Source organism: Solanum tuberosum, unplaced genomic scaffold, assembly GCF_000226075.1.
Source record: "Solanum tuberosum cultivar DM 1-3 516 R44 unplaced genomic scaffold, SolTub_3.0 scf00242, whole genome shotgun sequence".
Taxonomy (NCBI): Eukaryota; Viridiplantae; Streptophyta; class Magnoliopsida; order Solanales; family Solanaceae; genus Solanum; species Solanum tuberosum.
Genome location: NW_006239177.1, coordinates 335,777 through 351,592, shown reverse-complemented (window position 1 = coordinate 351,592; position 15,816 = coordinate 335,777).

Sequence of the window (15,816 nt, the reverse complement as noted above, 5' to 3'; positions counted from 1 at the left end):
TTCCTGATGTGAGGGAACTTGAATGCATTTATTGAAACATCTTCTTACATTAGGAAAGAAGCCAAAGTGAGTTTGAGTTTGTGTTGAGGCCAACTAGTCAACATTTGAAGCTTTCTGATCATGAGTGAGTGTAGCATGTTGTTGAAAGTAGTCTTTTTATCACACTTGCATATTAGCACTCATTGAGTATTGTTGTAGACACCCTTATTGAGCTAATTGTGTTCTTGATTTACTTGAAGAACAACAAAAGTTTAAGTTGGGGGTGTTGATGAGTTGTAGATTTGCACTCATTTGAGGTCGATTTAGCTCACTTTTTAGTGTCTTAAATGCTTAATTTTGTCCTATTCTGATAAAATGCTGTTGATTTGCATCTATGAAGGCAAATGGACAAGGTAAATATTGATGTTTGAAAGAATGACCAAAATGCAAAAAGAAGTGCAAACTATACATTGTTGATTGCCAAACGAGAAAAGGCAGATTGTCGAGTGAGCATGACCTCACCAAACAAGACCATGCATAGAACTTGTGTCTATCGAAATAGGTTGGCAAAATCCTATAGATAAGGCAATAAGCCGAATGAGAAAGGTGACATTTCCGATCATCGTAAAAAATGATAGTGCAAGAACAATAATTAAATGCTCGAAAGGCGAACCAATATGGTACTTGGCTATTTGCCAAATGTGAAAGGCTGACTCAAACGAGTTTGTCGATTGATGTTCAAATACCTGAAGCCTATATCATGAAATGGCGAGCTCAAGAGCGAGAGGCGGTTTGCTAAACAAGCTCACCGAGCCCGACTAATGTCGCTGAGTGAGATGTGCATTGGGTTTTGGTCTAAAATTAGCAAACTATAAATAGCCCGAAGGAGAGAGAAATTAAGAGTGCCGAAAAAGAGTTTTAAAATTTAGAAAGAGAGAAATATTTTGAGTTTTGAGAGAGAGTACACTTGACCTTTGTGAAGAACACTTTCTAGCTTTTGGAGTTTTTCAACTTTGCTCTCGTATTTGATAAATTGAAGTTGAATCCAAAGTGGATTTACTTGTAATTTCTTAATTTCATGTTACTCATGACTGCTTTCATTAAAGGTATGTTTCTTTTTTTTGTGATGGGTGGCTAAAACCCAAAGATCTAGGGGTGTAATTACGGGGTTGGATGTTGATTTAACATAGTGGGTATTGTGTTAAGCTCTATTTTGCTACTGTTTATACATGAATCAGTTTAATTAGCATGGGTTAATTTATGGGTTAAGGTTACAAACTTAATTTCTACTTCCGATGTCCGATCGTTGCTCGAAAGAGATTGATTGGAGTGGGTAATTACTCCAATACTAGCTATTTAGGTTTGATGTCTATAACTTGCTTGAAAAATAAAGTTATGGGTCAGATCTTCTTACCCTATTTATGCATCGAAACAGAGAATAGAGTAAGGCATTGGGTTTTTTAGTTTGGCATTTAGATGGGATCGAAATGAGATTTTATACATAGATGCTTTGAAATCGAAAGATGATTAGTGTCATTGAATATGACCTAGCCTATTCATGAATGTTCATCACTATAGCGCAACACAATTACCCTTATGTGACATCGATTTCAATCCCCGCACCCCTAGATTTCTTGTTAACTCTTAAATTTTTTGAAATTTTAATGTAACTGTGACAACTGATAGCCAAAGCTATTTATTAAATTGCATGAATCATCCACCCATTTGTTCTGACTAGTATAAATGAGCAATCTTACAACCTAAATTTGTTGATAGGAATTCTCTATGATATACTGTTCATGTGGAATTCAACCCCGAGTCTTTGTTGGGTTTTCATTGAATACGACTGCTGTCATTTTTAATTGGTTTTAAGGATGAAATTTGAGCATTATCATTGGTTTAGAGAATAATGAGGGAACGAGGTTCAAGTTGAATTGTCAAAGGATAAAACACTACATGGGACAACCAAAAGAAGTCAAAGAGATTGAATAATGGGCTCTTGATGAAGTCTGAGTAGTCAAGACATCTGCTTCGTGCCACGACGTTAAATCAAGCGCTGCCTGGGAGGCGACCTAAGATATTTAGTTTGGTTACTTTTGCATTTTTCTCTTTTTTCATTTTGATTTTTAGGCTAGTATAGGTTAACTTAGGGTTTGTGTCAAAATAGTGTCAAGAAAAAGTAAAAGAAAGGCCTAATGTTTGCTACATGTGCATGAAAGAAAGGAAAATTTGGAAATTTTAAAAGTGCAGAGGAATATTCCTACGGACCGTGGGACCTATTCGTAGAATCCTGCTAAAATAAAAATCATTAAGGACCTATTTTACAGGTCCATCTATGAATTATAGTTTATTCGACGAACCGTAGACTGCAGCCATAGAATTTAATCCCAGTACAGCTGCAGTTTTAGGTATACAAGTGCACTGTACGAACTATAGAAATTTCTACGGTCCGTAGTTTGTACTCATAGACTTCTGGTACGTTTCTCAAAATTTCTAAGTGTAAAGACTATCTACGAAAACTTTCTATGGCCCGTAGGAATTCCTATGGTTTGTAGACGGGCTATTCTAAGACCCAATAATTTTAGAATTAGCTGATCCAACCCGTGATCCTCTTAATTTAAAACACACAAATTAAATTTTCCCTTATTCATATCCCCTTCACAACCGTTACAACCCCTAAAACTACCCTACCTTTCATCAACCTCCACTTTCCACTCTTACATAACCCCACAAATCTATTTTCCCATTCTTCTTCTTCTTCTTCTTCTTCTTCTCCATTTTTCCCTCTTTCTCCACACACTAATAAAATTCAAAAAGGCAGTCACGGGTCACAAGAAAGTCGAGTCAATTGTCAAGTCCACACACACACACAATTTGAATTCACTCACAAAGGTATGGATTTTATCCTTGGTTGCCTACAATTTGTTGATTTATTGTTTTATACTTGACTTAGGGTTAAAATTGTGCATATATTGATTATGTTTTCAGTATGTACACCTTAGGGATGAATGTATTGTGAGTATTGTCGGATGATTGCATATATGTCATTAATGATGTTGAAATTGAGTTGCATTTAACCTAGGGTTTAAATTGTTGCACTATTTGTTGATTTGATTAAATTGTAAATGTAAACCCTAGGGATGATTATATAACATTAGTATTCGATGTTTGAAAAAGCATAATTCATGTCAGTTGGGATGCTTCATTAAAAGATATGATGAAATTGGGTGTGAAATAGACACGCTGGTGTGACACTTTGTGACCTATGAGTGTCTCATGTGAACCATAGAAATTTCTACCATCCATAGTTGCCCCTTGTAGATAAGTCTTAAATGATCAATATCACCCATTTCTTACCTGTGTTTGTACATATTTGATATACACATCAAATATTGGACTTGTACAACCATCTATATATTTAAGGATAAATATTGTGGACTACGGAGCGAGTCTACGATGTGTAGAAATTTCTACGGCCCGTAGAACATTTTTCGTAGTCCTACTAAACACAAACCATTGCCTAAGTTAGGAACTACGGGTTGACATATGGACCATTGTCATTTAAACGGACCATACTGACAAACCGTAGTTCAAAGTTCAAAAACATAAAACTTGTCTTTCTTTCCTACGACTGCGTCCGATGGCCCGTAGAAACTTCTACGGTCCGTAGGAACTCAACCATAGGAAAAAAAAACTAGAATGTTTGAATTTTATTTTTGTTTCTTAGTTTTGTTTTTCAGTTTTTCTTGGTCTGTTTTAGAAATCTAAAGTTACTAATAATACTTCAACAAGTACAATGCTGATAAAAGGAGGAAAATCCACCGGACCTTGGACTCGAGCTCGGGCTACTTCTAATATCACTTGATGGATGAGACCACCAATGATGAACAAAGCTGTTCAGAATACAATCCTGAAGTGGGAGATGCTTCACCCAAAGAATTCTAGACCAGTCCAGAACATTCCAAACAATTAGAGGTTGTTCTGAACCGGTTGACATTACTAGACACCACAAGAAACGGCTCCCTAGTTTGAAGAAGGAGCTGAAACATCAGGAAATGAGAGTACCTTTGAGGCAGAGGCAACATTCAAATCTTAGTCGGAGTCAGGTCATAATACGGTTCAGAGTTAGCGATGAGGATTCACTACATACTAGAACCTCTAAGCCGGGGTAAGTTGTTGGCAAGACAAATCAATGGTGCGTTCGGGGCATGTTTAATATCTACTTGGAGGCCATCCATAAGAATGCACATAAAAAAAATGCCAAGCTTATTATGGAGGAGCAACATATACTTACCGGGAGTCATCACACTGTCCCGGCCATACATGAATTATTTAAGAGGTACAAATGTGAATGGATGGCGGGACCCCAGGAAGTATAAATCATTTATGGTCCATGAATTTTAAAGCTCATATACGACCGTGGTGAAGAATGCCTTACCTTCGAAGGCCAAAGAGTTGCATCAACCCCCACTTCTGACCACTTTGGTACTGGACATTCTCGTAGATTTGTCCGAGTGCACAGTCCACCAGTTCATCAATGAACCATCCAATGATCAACCCATATCGATGGTAGAGTTTGATTATCAGATGAAGTTAGTCCGAAACAAAGCAATAATGAGGGATGCGATCTAGAAAGAGAATTTACTATGATGGGTATGGGTTATATTGTTGATTTGGGTGTTGAGGACAATTGGGTTTTAATCTAGATTAAAAGGCCTCCCTTAATTTTACCGAATGGTTTTGGTGGTCCATTGTCCATGCCAAACTATCTCAAACAATGGCGGACAACTATTTGACTCTTGAATGGGCCATGATGTTGGCTTGCCTAATGGCTAGGTATGAGATTGACTTCGCCCACATTTTCATTGCCAAGATTCATGAGCATATATTTAAGAATATTACTACCCTCTTATTCCCGTGCATGATCTTCAGATTATTTAGAGAGTCGAGTGTCCCATTGCTTGGTGTGGTTGATGCTTTAGTTGAGGTGACCATTACCGTTGACGCCGGTTGGATTCGAGATGAGCCAACTCTGCTGCATCGAGATGAACAATCCAGTTTGACATTCCTTCTATGGGTGAGGTACCTGCACAGGATCAGCCTGGAGAGAGTGAGATTCCAGCCACTACTACTGAGCCTGCCACGACTACCTCTCTTTCTGCATCTGTACAACTGCAAGCACTCCATATGCTTCAATTGCATCAGGACACTACACTATGCCTATCACCCGAGTTTGGCAGTTAGAGATGCAGATGACACAATTGTTGCAACAATTTCAACTATGGGTCAGGTAAATTATTGAGGTAATAAAGACTTGGATGTGAGTAGCGATGGCAGAGAAGATATATGAATTTGAGTGTAGGATGCTCGCCAACACTCAAATTACCCCAAGTACGAATCTTTAGAGCTTGTAGATAGAGTTGGATTGGGTTTGGGCTGATGTCTATATACTGGCTGCTACATCTTCATTTGCCCCACCCGGTCCTTCACCCGTTGAGGCTGGAGATGTGGTATTGTTGGCCTTATTTGGAGATGTAGACACTACACATGCTCCTAGAAAACACACATAGTTTGATGCTGGTATTGGTGAGAGTGATGAGGAGCGCGAAAGGAAGTGAGAACAACATGCACATAAGGCAGCTCCGTGATAATCGAGACAAGATAAGGAGATCAGATTGGAGCAAGTCCGACATCTGTTACCCAGAGCTTTGAGCTCGGGGGAATTACTCGTAGTGCACCCCATATTATTTGATAGGGCATTATTAATGGCGCCATCTAGGTTTCAACAGACCCATATGCCTCTAGGTAGTTTTTTTAGTACTTAGGCGCTACATGTTTATCTTTACCTTATGCTATTTACTTTAATTCTAGTGCATTCAGGAAAATGCACTTTCTTTTATGTGGGGGTGGGATAAATCTGTTTTAGAGTGTAATGGGTGAAGTCTGCATAGCCTGAATACGACTATGCCTTGGGATTTTCTTGATTGTGTTCTTTTTCCCCAAGGACTATTTATTTTTTGTTGAACCAGTATGTTTAGGATGTTGATTGTAAAAGTAGACCAGAAAGAAAAGCATGATGATCGTATTGCATAAAATAGATATCCCTTCAAATTTTGTGTGCTTTGTGCTATATATGTGTAATTGATAAGTCAAATGTGTAGGGTCTTTGATGACATGAAAGAAGCCGCAAGGATAACATGACTTAAGCTGAAGCATGAATCAGATATAATGATAATTTTATAGTCAAACGGTGTGCTAGGTGTGTGTGAAATTATTTTTTCATTTGTACAGTATATGTAAATCTAGAATTTTCCCTGTTAGTCTTGCCAGGATGATTTATCTGTTAATTAGGAAAGGATTATAGGCCATTGTTAAAAATGATTACATTAAGCCTAAAAACAACCAACTAAATGAAAATACTCCCTTCGATCTAAACTGTTGAGCTTAAATTAAACCTTTTTTTCGATTTATCCAATTCATCTTTAACCCGTCGTGATTGTTAACCTTTCTTTTGGCCCTAGTCCCTCCTTAGACATCTTGAACCTCAACTAAGGATAAAATCCTAAGTTGAGGGTTGATATCATAGAGGAAAACATGAAAGAAAAGGAGTATGAAAATAGTTGTGTATTGAGAAAAGAGGAGAACATTAAGATGCTGTGGTAGTAAAAGAAAATAACAAGGTAAATGAATGAAAACCTGAAGAAATGTTTGGAACAAAAAAAGAATAGCAAGTCAAAGCCACACCCGAGCTTTAATGAAAAATAAAGATGAAACACAATTTGGTTGTAAAAGAGGAAAATAGCCAATGCTATGTCAAAGAGGGCAGAAAAATCACTTTGAATCTAAATAAATTACACCTGCCTTAAACCTACATTAAAATCTAAGAAACTCTTATAGGGATCCTAATTTAATGGTTTAAGAGTCTAAGTGTAGAAAATAAGTGCAAGCAGTGGTATTGTGCATGTACTATATTAAATTCAATTTTGAGAGTGAGCGTATACTAAGTCCTTGAATTTGAAATACATAGCAAAATTTGTGTGAACAATAAGATTTCTTTGGGGTAAAGGCACAAAGTACATTGTTAAAAAAGTTGGTATCTTGGTGATTGTAATATGTGGTTGTGAATGTATCTATTGGTATTTCTATGTCATGAATTGATCCAGATGCGTTGGCTTGTTTTGAACTTAACGATTGCACTGAGGATTAATTATTAAGGAAAATGCCATATTAATGCTTGGGTTCTATGTTTGCTTTCACATCGTGTCATTTTTGTGTTAGTAAGTGTCACTTGTGGACAAGGAACAATTTTAAGTTAAGGGTATTGATGAACTGTAGATTTATGGTACTTATCATGCTTTAAGTTTGGAATTTTGCATGTGTCTTAAGCATATGTTAGTAGATTTGATTATATTTTACTTGTATTGTTTAGGAAAATAGGTTTTTGACGAGTCAGGATGAAACAGGTTGAAACAACAGCTTTTGAGGTTGGACAACTTTAGCTACGATTCATAGATTTATCTACGATCCGTAGGAATGAGTCGTAAAAGGTAGTGATGCATTTTGGAGCTAAGTGTTGGGATACAAGACTGAACCACAAGCCATAGAAATTTCTACGAGCCATAAGTCTTACGTCGTAGGAAAGATCAGAGATGTTGAGCTCCAGTACTTGGATGAAGAGAAGCCAAGGTGAGTCGTGGAAAGTTTTACGGGTCGTAGAACAAAACCCGTAGCCTGGGGTGATTCTCCATGTTTATGTGCATTATGATGAGATTTTCATTCATGTTGGGTTGTTAGTTTCTCTCCTACTCTATTCATTCTAGCTTGAGTCCCATTCAAGGACGAATGTTCCTAAGAGGGAGATATTATAACTCCTCAGAAATTGGAAAGGAAAAATGGAGAAAATTTACTGAGACAATGGTCTACGAGAATGACCTATGAGTGAACATGATTGTAGAACCTAGAATTGAGTTTTGAAAAGTTCAAGTTTTTGAAATTTGACCTACGAGTGAACATGATTGGTCGTAGTAGGTTTGGACGGGTCGTAGGATGGTTCCATAGGAGTGAAATAGACCTAGTGAAAATTTTGACTCAAAGTGGAGGACTATGGATGGGTCTACGAACCGTATAAAGTTCAATGGTCTGTAGAAGGGCATCATGGAAAGTAAGGTGAATTTTTGGTTCTGAAGTTGTTTCTATAGTTGACCCATATGGGTCGTAGAAGGTTTGACGGATTGTTGGTCTAAACCGTAGAAGCCATCCAAAAGTAATTCTTAAGGGTATATGGGTCTTTTTCTATGCATTTAATACCTGTACTATGTTGTTTTGACCCTAATTCTAAGACCTATAACTACCTTTCAACTCCTAATTCTACCTAAAAACTGTCATGACCCAAAATATCAGGTCATGATGACACCTACTACATCCCACTAGTAGGTAAGCCTAACCTATAGCCCTGAACTAAAAGGAGCGGGCTATTGCACGGAAGAAAAGAAATGCGAAAGAAAACTCTAATAGAAAAAGGCAAAAGAAAAGGGAGAAGGAAATCAATATAAAAACCAACCAAGACCTGGTCTCAGCTGGTATTTGAGAAACTATTCAAAACAAGAGTACAATAACAATACAGTAATACGAAACTGTCTCTGGAACCAAATAAAGACTAGTCCTAGTCCAAAATAGAGGGAGAGTGAGGCAACTCAAAATGCCAGGAGCTCACCCAGAACTCAAAAATCCAAGAGCTTCTTTATACGAGGCCAAATCAGCAGCGAGAACTCATACTATGATCTATAATGGGCAGAAGTTTAGTATGATTACCAACAAGTAACACTTAGCAAGAATAAGCCGATTGAGCTCCAAAGATTAAAAAAGCATAAACATGTAAGAAAGGAACAGATATCACCTATAACTAAAGGAATAACATCAACATAAGGAAGAAACTAAGGTAAAGAACAAAGAGTAAATGAAGTAGATAAAGGAACTATGAGACGAACCTAGATGTGTGTAACACCCCATATCCGAAAAAGGGGAACGATACAAATTTTGGGAAGTTGCAGGAGCCAGCCACGGAGGCCAACCACGGTCCATGGGTTGAACCATAGACTGAAGGTGGGTCCGTGGGTTGGCCACCCTGTCTAGTTGTTTGAGGTCCAAGACCATGGCCAGATCTATGGACCATAGGTCAGACCATGGTCCTTGGTCAGGGTCCGTGGTTCGAAGGCCAAAAATATAGTTTTTGACCATGATCAACAGTCCACCAGGATGGGTCGTGGTAAAGACCATGCTCCGTTGACTGGGTCCGTGAATGGTCACCTGGCTGTTATTTTAAGGGGCAATTGGGTCTTTTTCTAATTAATTTATTCCTATACTATGTTGTTTTACCTACATTTAGAACCCCTATATAAGTCTTTTAACTCCCAACGTCACCCCATTTATTTGATCCTTCCAAATTCCCATAAGAAAACCAATTCCTCTCAAATATTCTCTCTAGAAACTTGAATAAGAAGAAGAAGAAGAAGGATTCACCTAGGGTTTCAAGATAAGGTTCCAATTCCTCTATTGAAGGCTAGCTTTTGGACTCAGGTATGATAATTTTCATCCATCGATTCCTTTCATCCACGAAGTTCCTAAATCTCTCTATTTCAAAAGGTAGAATTCCCCAATTGAATTAGGGTTTTCATCTATTATCATGGGTTCTCTTTATTATTGATTTAAATGAGTTAATTATTATCTTTTATGCATGAATTGATGAATTTCAATGCTTTTATGATGAATTCCCTTATGAACCTAGGTGATCCCTAGGTTTTCAAGTTATGAACGATATGTTGAGGGATTGTGATCTTCAAGGAAGAGTTTTATGAAATTGAGCATGTATTACTAGTTTTACATGAATTTATTATGAAATCCATATCTAACCCATGTTTTCTAAGAGTTGATGATCGAAATTGGGTTTTGACCTCAGGAAGGTAATTTATGGACTTAAGCATTGTTTTATTAAATCTATGCAAATGTTTTAAGGGTGCTTTGAGTGTAAAGTACCAATAATGATGTTGTGTTGTGAAAGGATATTCTCACTAAAACACATACTAGAATGATGGGAAAGGTTTTCTCACATAGAAAGGATTCTTATGTTGATAGTCTTCCTCACCTAATTGAATCAAAGACTAGGAGCTATCTTAATGAAACTAGCTTGAATTGGTTGTCCAAGGTCACCTTTTCATGAGTAATGAAGTCAAGTAAGAAATGACTATTCCATGGGAATTTATGCTTAGCATCGAGTGGATATTGAAGATGAGATGGAAACTCTGACGTTAGTAGAGTACGGGTTTCCAAAGTGATCTCATGAGATGGAAGCCTTTATGAAGTAGAGTCTGGGTTTTTAGTAGCAATATCCTTTTCCTATAACTATGTGCCCACATAGGTTGATTAGCTAGTGGATCCACTTAAGCTAGAAGTTCAATATTCTACCTTCAGCAAGTGTCTTTTCGGTGTCGGGTAGACACCGTATTCCATGTTATAGCTCACATGGTCTCATGTGGGTTAAGGCTATTTCCCACAAGTAATAATGAACTATGGTTACTCAATGAGTATCACATATGAGTTCAAAGATGTGAAATAAGAAGTTAACTTGCATTGACCATGATTCATGACTTATGTTTTATAGCTCTTTCGTATGATGTTTAACTAGGTAAACTGCATGTCATGAAATGAAATGCTCCTTTTTAGCATATTTTAAATCTTTTATGCATGTCTATCATAGTTGGTACATTGTTTTGTACTAACGCATACTCTTGCCTACAATATTCCCAAACATAAGGTCTGATAGATAGGTTTTCGAGTCTTGTGGCTAGTTGTTGGGTTTGTGATTTCCTGAGATTTGGTGAGTTCCCATGCTTTGAGGACAGAGTTATTATTTTATTTTCTTTCTTGAACTTCCCTTTTGGACATGATGTATGGGCTAGGCACAATTTCATTCTATTGTATTAGATGGTGATGTTGAGACATGAGTTTAGATTTACACTTTTCGTTTTGTACAATGTTTTGGAGTTGGACTATTTTTACTCTTATTGTTCTATTTCTTATGTTATGAGAGCTAAGTGGCTTGTATGGAGTCCTTCGGGGTTCTATACTCTATGTGACATCTAGTGGGTATCTCTAGGTCATGACAAACTTGGTAATTAGAGAACAAGATTTAGAATGGTCCTAGGATGTCTCATAAGCCATGTCTAGTAGAGTCTTGTTCATGAGTGTGAAGCGCGCCATATTTATGAATGAGAGGCTACAAGATGATTAGGAAACTTCACTTCTTTCATTACTCTTAAGTCATGCGATAAAGTTTAACTTTGTAAAGTCTCTCTACTAATCCTTATCCTATGTTCTTCAGGATATGGTTAGCCGAAGAGCATATGCTAGAAGGAATGCAGAAAAGGAAGCTCCTCCCCAAGCTCCTTAAGTTTCGGTCGATTCTTTGGCCGAGCATGTTTCTAATGCGGAGTTTAGGGATGTTTTTCAAGTGTTGGCTATAGCGGTTACGGATAAGGCCAATAGGGAGGTTGTGGTTCCCGCAAGCTCAAATGTAAATTCGGTAGATTCAAGAGTGAGGGACTTCACAAGGATGAACCCTCCAAAGTTTCATGGTTCTAACGTTGAGGAAGATTCTCAAGATTTTATTGATGAGGTTTATTAAATTTTGATGATCATGGGAGTTACACAGGTGGAGAAGGTGGAGTTGGCCGCTTACCAATTGAAAGGTGTGGCTCAAGTGTGGTATAACCAATGAAAGGAAGGGAGACCGGAATTTGCTGGTCCTCTTGATTGGGAGAATTTCAAGGCCGTGTTTCTTGATAGATTCTTTCCCATTGAGATGAGAAAAGCTAAAGTTATAGAATTCATTAACCTTCGACAAGGGGTATGAGTCTGAGGGAATATGCTCTAAAGTTTACTCAATTGTCTAAGTATGCTCCATCAATGGTTGTAGATTCTAGGGCTAAAATGAGTAAGTTTGTATCGGGTGCGTACGAAATAGTGGTCAAAGAATACCGAACCACAATGCTCATCCATGATATGGACATCTCTCGTCTCATGGTACATGTACAAAAAATTGAGGAGGAGAAACTCAAGGAAAAGTCTAGGGAGGCAAAAAGGGCTAAGATTGGTGATGGTAATTTCTCTAACACAAGGTCCGATAGACAAGGTCGTTCAAGATTCCGACAAAGGTTTTCCAGTCAAGGTTACTCTAATGCTCCTCCAAATTTCAACTAAGATAGGGTGTCTAACCCTAAGCCTCAAGGAGGTAATGGTAGTAGATCTTCATTGCACATGTCTACTTGTACTAAGTGTGGAAAGAATCACAATGGTAGGTGTTTAGCCAGCACCGATGGTTGCTATGGTTGTGGTAAGAGTGGTCACAAAATGAGGGATTGCCCAATTCTTAAGGCTAAAGGAAGAGAGGGCAAGCAAGCCTCTACTTGTGGTGCGGGTTCCAATGCTCCTAAGCAAAACTATTTCTAGGCACTCAAACTTGAGGTGAACAAAAGAGTTCTCCGGATGTGGTTATCGGTATGTTGAAAGTTTTTCAACTTGTTGTATATGCTTTACTTGATCCCGGTGCTACCTTGTCTTTTGTGATGCCATATGTGGCCATGAGGTTTGATGTTCTCCTTGATGTGTTGTTAGAACCTTTTTTTTTGTCTTTACTCCTGTTGGTGATTTTGTGGTGGCTAAGAGGGTCTATAGAAAGTGTCCCATTTTCTTGTCCCATAGAGTTACTCTTGTAGACTTGGTAGAGCTTGATAAGTTAGACTTTGATGTTATCTTGGGTATGGATTGACTGCACTCTTGCTATGCTTCTATTGATTGTAGAACTCGTGTAGTCAAGTTTCAGTTCCCGAATGAGTCTATCGTAGAGTGGAAGGGGGGAAATTCTTTGCCTAAGGGTCAGTTTGTCTCCTATCTTAAAGCTAGAAAGATGATTTGTAAGGGTTGATTCTACTATTTAGTAAGGGTAAGGGATGTAGATTACGAAATCCCTTTTCTTGAGTCGGTCCCGTTGTCAATGAGTTTCTGGAAGTGTTTCCAGATGACTTACTCGGTATTCCTCCCGAGCGGGAAATAGACTTTGGTATTGACCTTATCCTAGATACACAACCTATATCTATTCCTCCTTATCGTATGGCTCTGGCAGAACTTAAGGAGTTGAAAGAACAGTTAAAGGATTTGTTGGATAAGGGTTTCATCTGACCGAATATCTCTCCATAGGGTGCTCCAGTTTTGTTCGTAAGAAAGAAGGATGGTTCTCTTCGTATGTGTATTGATTATCAAAAGTTGAACAAAGTGACCATTAAGAACACGTATCCTCTCCCAAGGATAGATGATTTATTTGACCAACTTCAAGGGGTAATTTATTTCTTTAAGATTGATCTCCGATCGGGTTATCACCAAATAAGGGTGAAAGATGATGACATTCTGAAGATGGATTTTAGAACTCGGTATGGTCATTAGGAGTTTCTAGTGATGTCGTTTGGGTTGAATAATGCTCCGGCGGTATTTATGGACTTGATGAATAAAGTGTTTAGACAATACCTTGACATGTTTGTAATTGTGTTCATCGATGATATTTTTATCTACTCAAGTAATAAGGGTGGGCATATTGATCATTTGAGGACCGTGTTGCAAATCCTTAACGACCAACAACTTTTTGCAAAGTTTAGTAAATGTGAATTTTTGTTAAGGTCTGTAGCTTTTCTTAGTCATATTATTTCGAGTAAGGGTATTGAGGTGAATCCTAGAAAGACGGATGCGGTCAAGATTTGGCCAAGACCTCTAACTCCTTCGAATATTAGAAGTTTCTTGGGTTTGGCTGGTTACTATAGAAGGTTTGTTGAAGGTTTCTCTTTAATTGCCTCTCATTTGACAACTTTGATTCAAAAGAAGGCTAAGTTCATATTGTCAGAAGTGTGTGAGAAAAGTTTTCAAGAGTTGAAAAATAGACTTACTTCCACTCCGCTGTTGACCTTACCGGAAGGAACGGATGGCTTTATGGTTTATTGTGATGCCTCGAGAATTGGGCAAGGGTGTGTACTTATGCCAAATGAGAAAGTTATTGCTTATGCCTCGAGGTAACTTAAAATCCATGAGAAGAATTATCCTACTCATGACCTTGAGTTAGCGGCGGTCATTTTTTGCTTGAATGATTTGGAGACATTATTTGTATGGAGTTCATATAGATGTGTTCACCGATCACAAGAGTTTGCATTATGTGTTTAATCAAAAGGATTTGAATCTTCGCAAAAGAAGGTGGCTTGAGTTATTGAACGATTATGACATGAGTGTTCTGTATCACTCCGGTAAAGCTAATGTGGTAGCGGATGCTCTTAGTCGGTTGTCTATGGGAAGTGTTTCTCATATTGAAGAATAAAAGAAAGAGTTGGTTTGAGATGTTCATAGATTTGCTCGATTAAGTGTTAAACTAGTGGACTCTACCAAAGGTGGTGTTATGGTTCACTATCATTCTGAATCATCTTTTCTGGTGGATGTGACAGCCACGCAAAGGTCTTGATCCAATTTTGGTAGAATTAAAAGAGGTGGTACTTAAGAAATCCGTTGTGGCTTTCTCCCAAGGGGGAGATAGGGTACTCAGATACCAAGGCTGTTATGTGTTCCAAATGTTGATGACTTGAGGGAACATATTTTAGCAGAAGCCCATAGTTAACAATATTCTATTCACCCAGGAGCCACGAAGATGTACCGTGATTTACAGGATGTCTATTGTTGGAATGGGATGAAGAATGATATTGCGGAATTTGTAGCAAAGTGTCAAAATTGCCAACAAGTGAAGGTTGAGCATCAGAAACCGGGAGGTTTATCCTAAGATATTAGCATTCCTACTTGGAAGTGAGAAGACTTAAATTTGGAATCTATTTGGGTGATAGTAGATCGGATGATGAAATCGGCTCATTTCCTTCCCGTCAAGATGTCCTATTCGGCGGAGGACTATGTCAAGTTTTACTTCAGAGAAATTGTAAGGTTGCATGGAGTGCCCTTGTCCATTATTTTCGATCGTGGTACCCAATTCACTCTCAATTTTGGAAGTCATTCCAAAGGGGCTTGACACTAAGGTTAAGCTTAGCTCGACTTTTCACCCTTAAACCGATGGTCAAGCGGAGCATACTATCCAGACTTTGGAAGATACGCTAAGGGCTTGTGTGATCGATTTTAAAGGCAATTGGGACTACCACTTTCCATTGATTGAGTTTGCCTACAATAACAGTTATCACTCAAGTATCGATATGGCTCCATTTGAGGCCTTGTATGGTAGGAGGTGTAGGTATCCTATAGGATGGTTTGAGGTGCGTGAAGTTACCTTAATAGGTCCCTAATTGGTACATGGGGCAATTGAGAAAGTTTAACTCATTAGAGAGAGGTTGCGAACGGCTCAAAGTTGGCAAAAATCTTATGCCGATGTGAGCAGAATAGATCTAGCGTTTGATGTTAGCGATTGGGTTTACTTGAAAATCTCTCCCATGAAGGATGTAATGAGGTTTGGTAAGAAGGGGAAGCTTACTCCCCGGTACGTAGGCTCATATTAGATTTTAAGGCGTGTTGGTAAGGTTTCTTATGAGTTAGACCTACCAAATGAGTTGGAAACCGTGCATCCTATTTTCCATGTCTCTATGCTCAAGAAGTGTGTTGGAGATCTGACATCGATAGTTTCCCTAAAAGGGTTGGGAGTTGACGAGAGTCTTTCTTATGAGGAACTTTCGGTTGAGATTTTGGACCGACAAGTTAAGAGGTTGAGAAACAAAGAAATAGCTTCCGTGAAGGTTTTGTGGAGGAATCAATTTG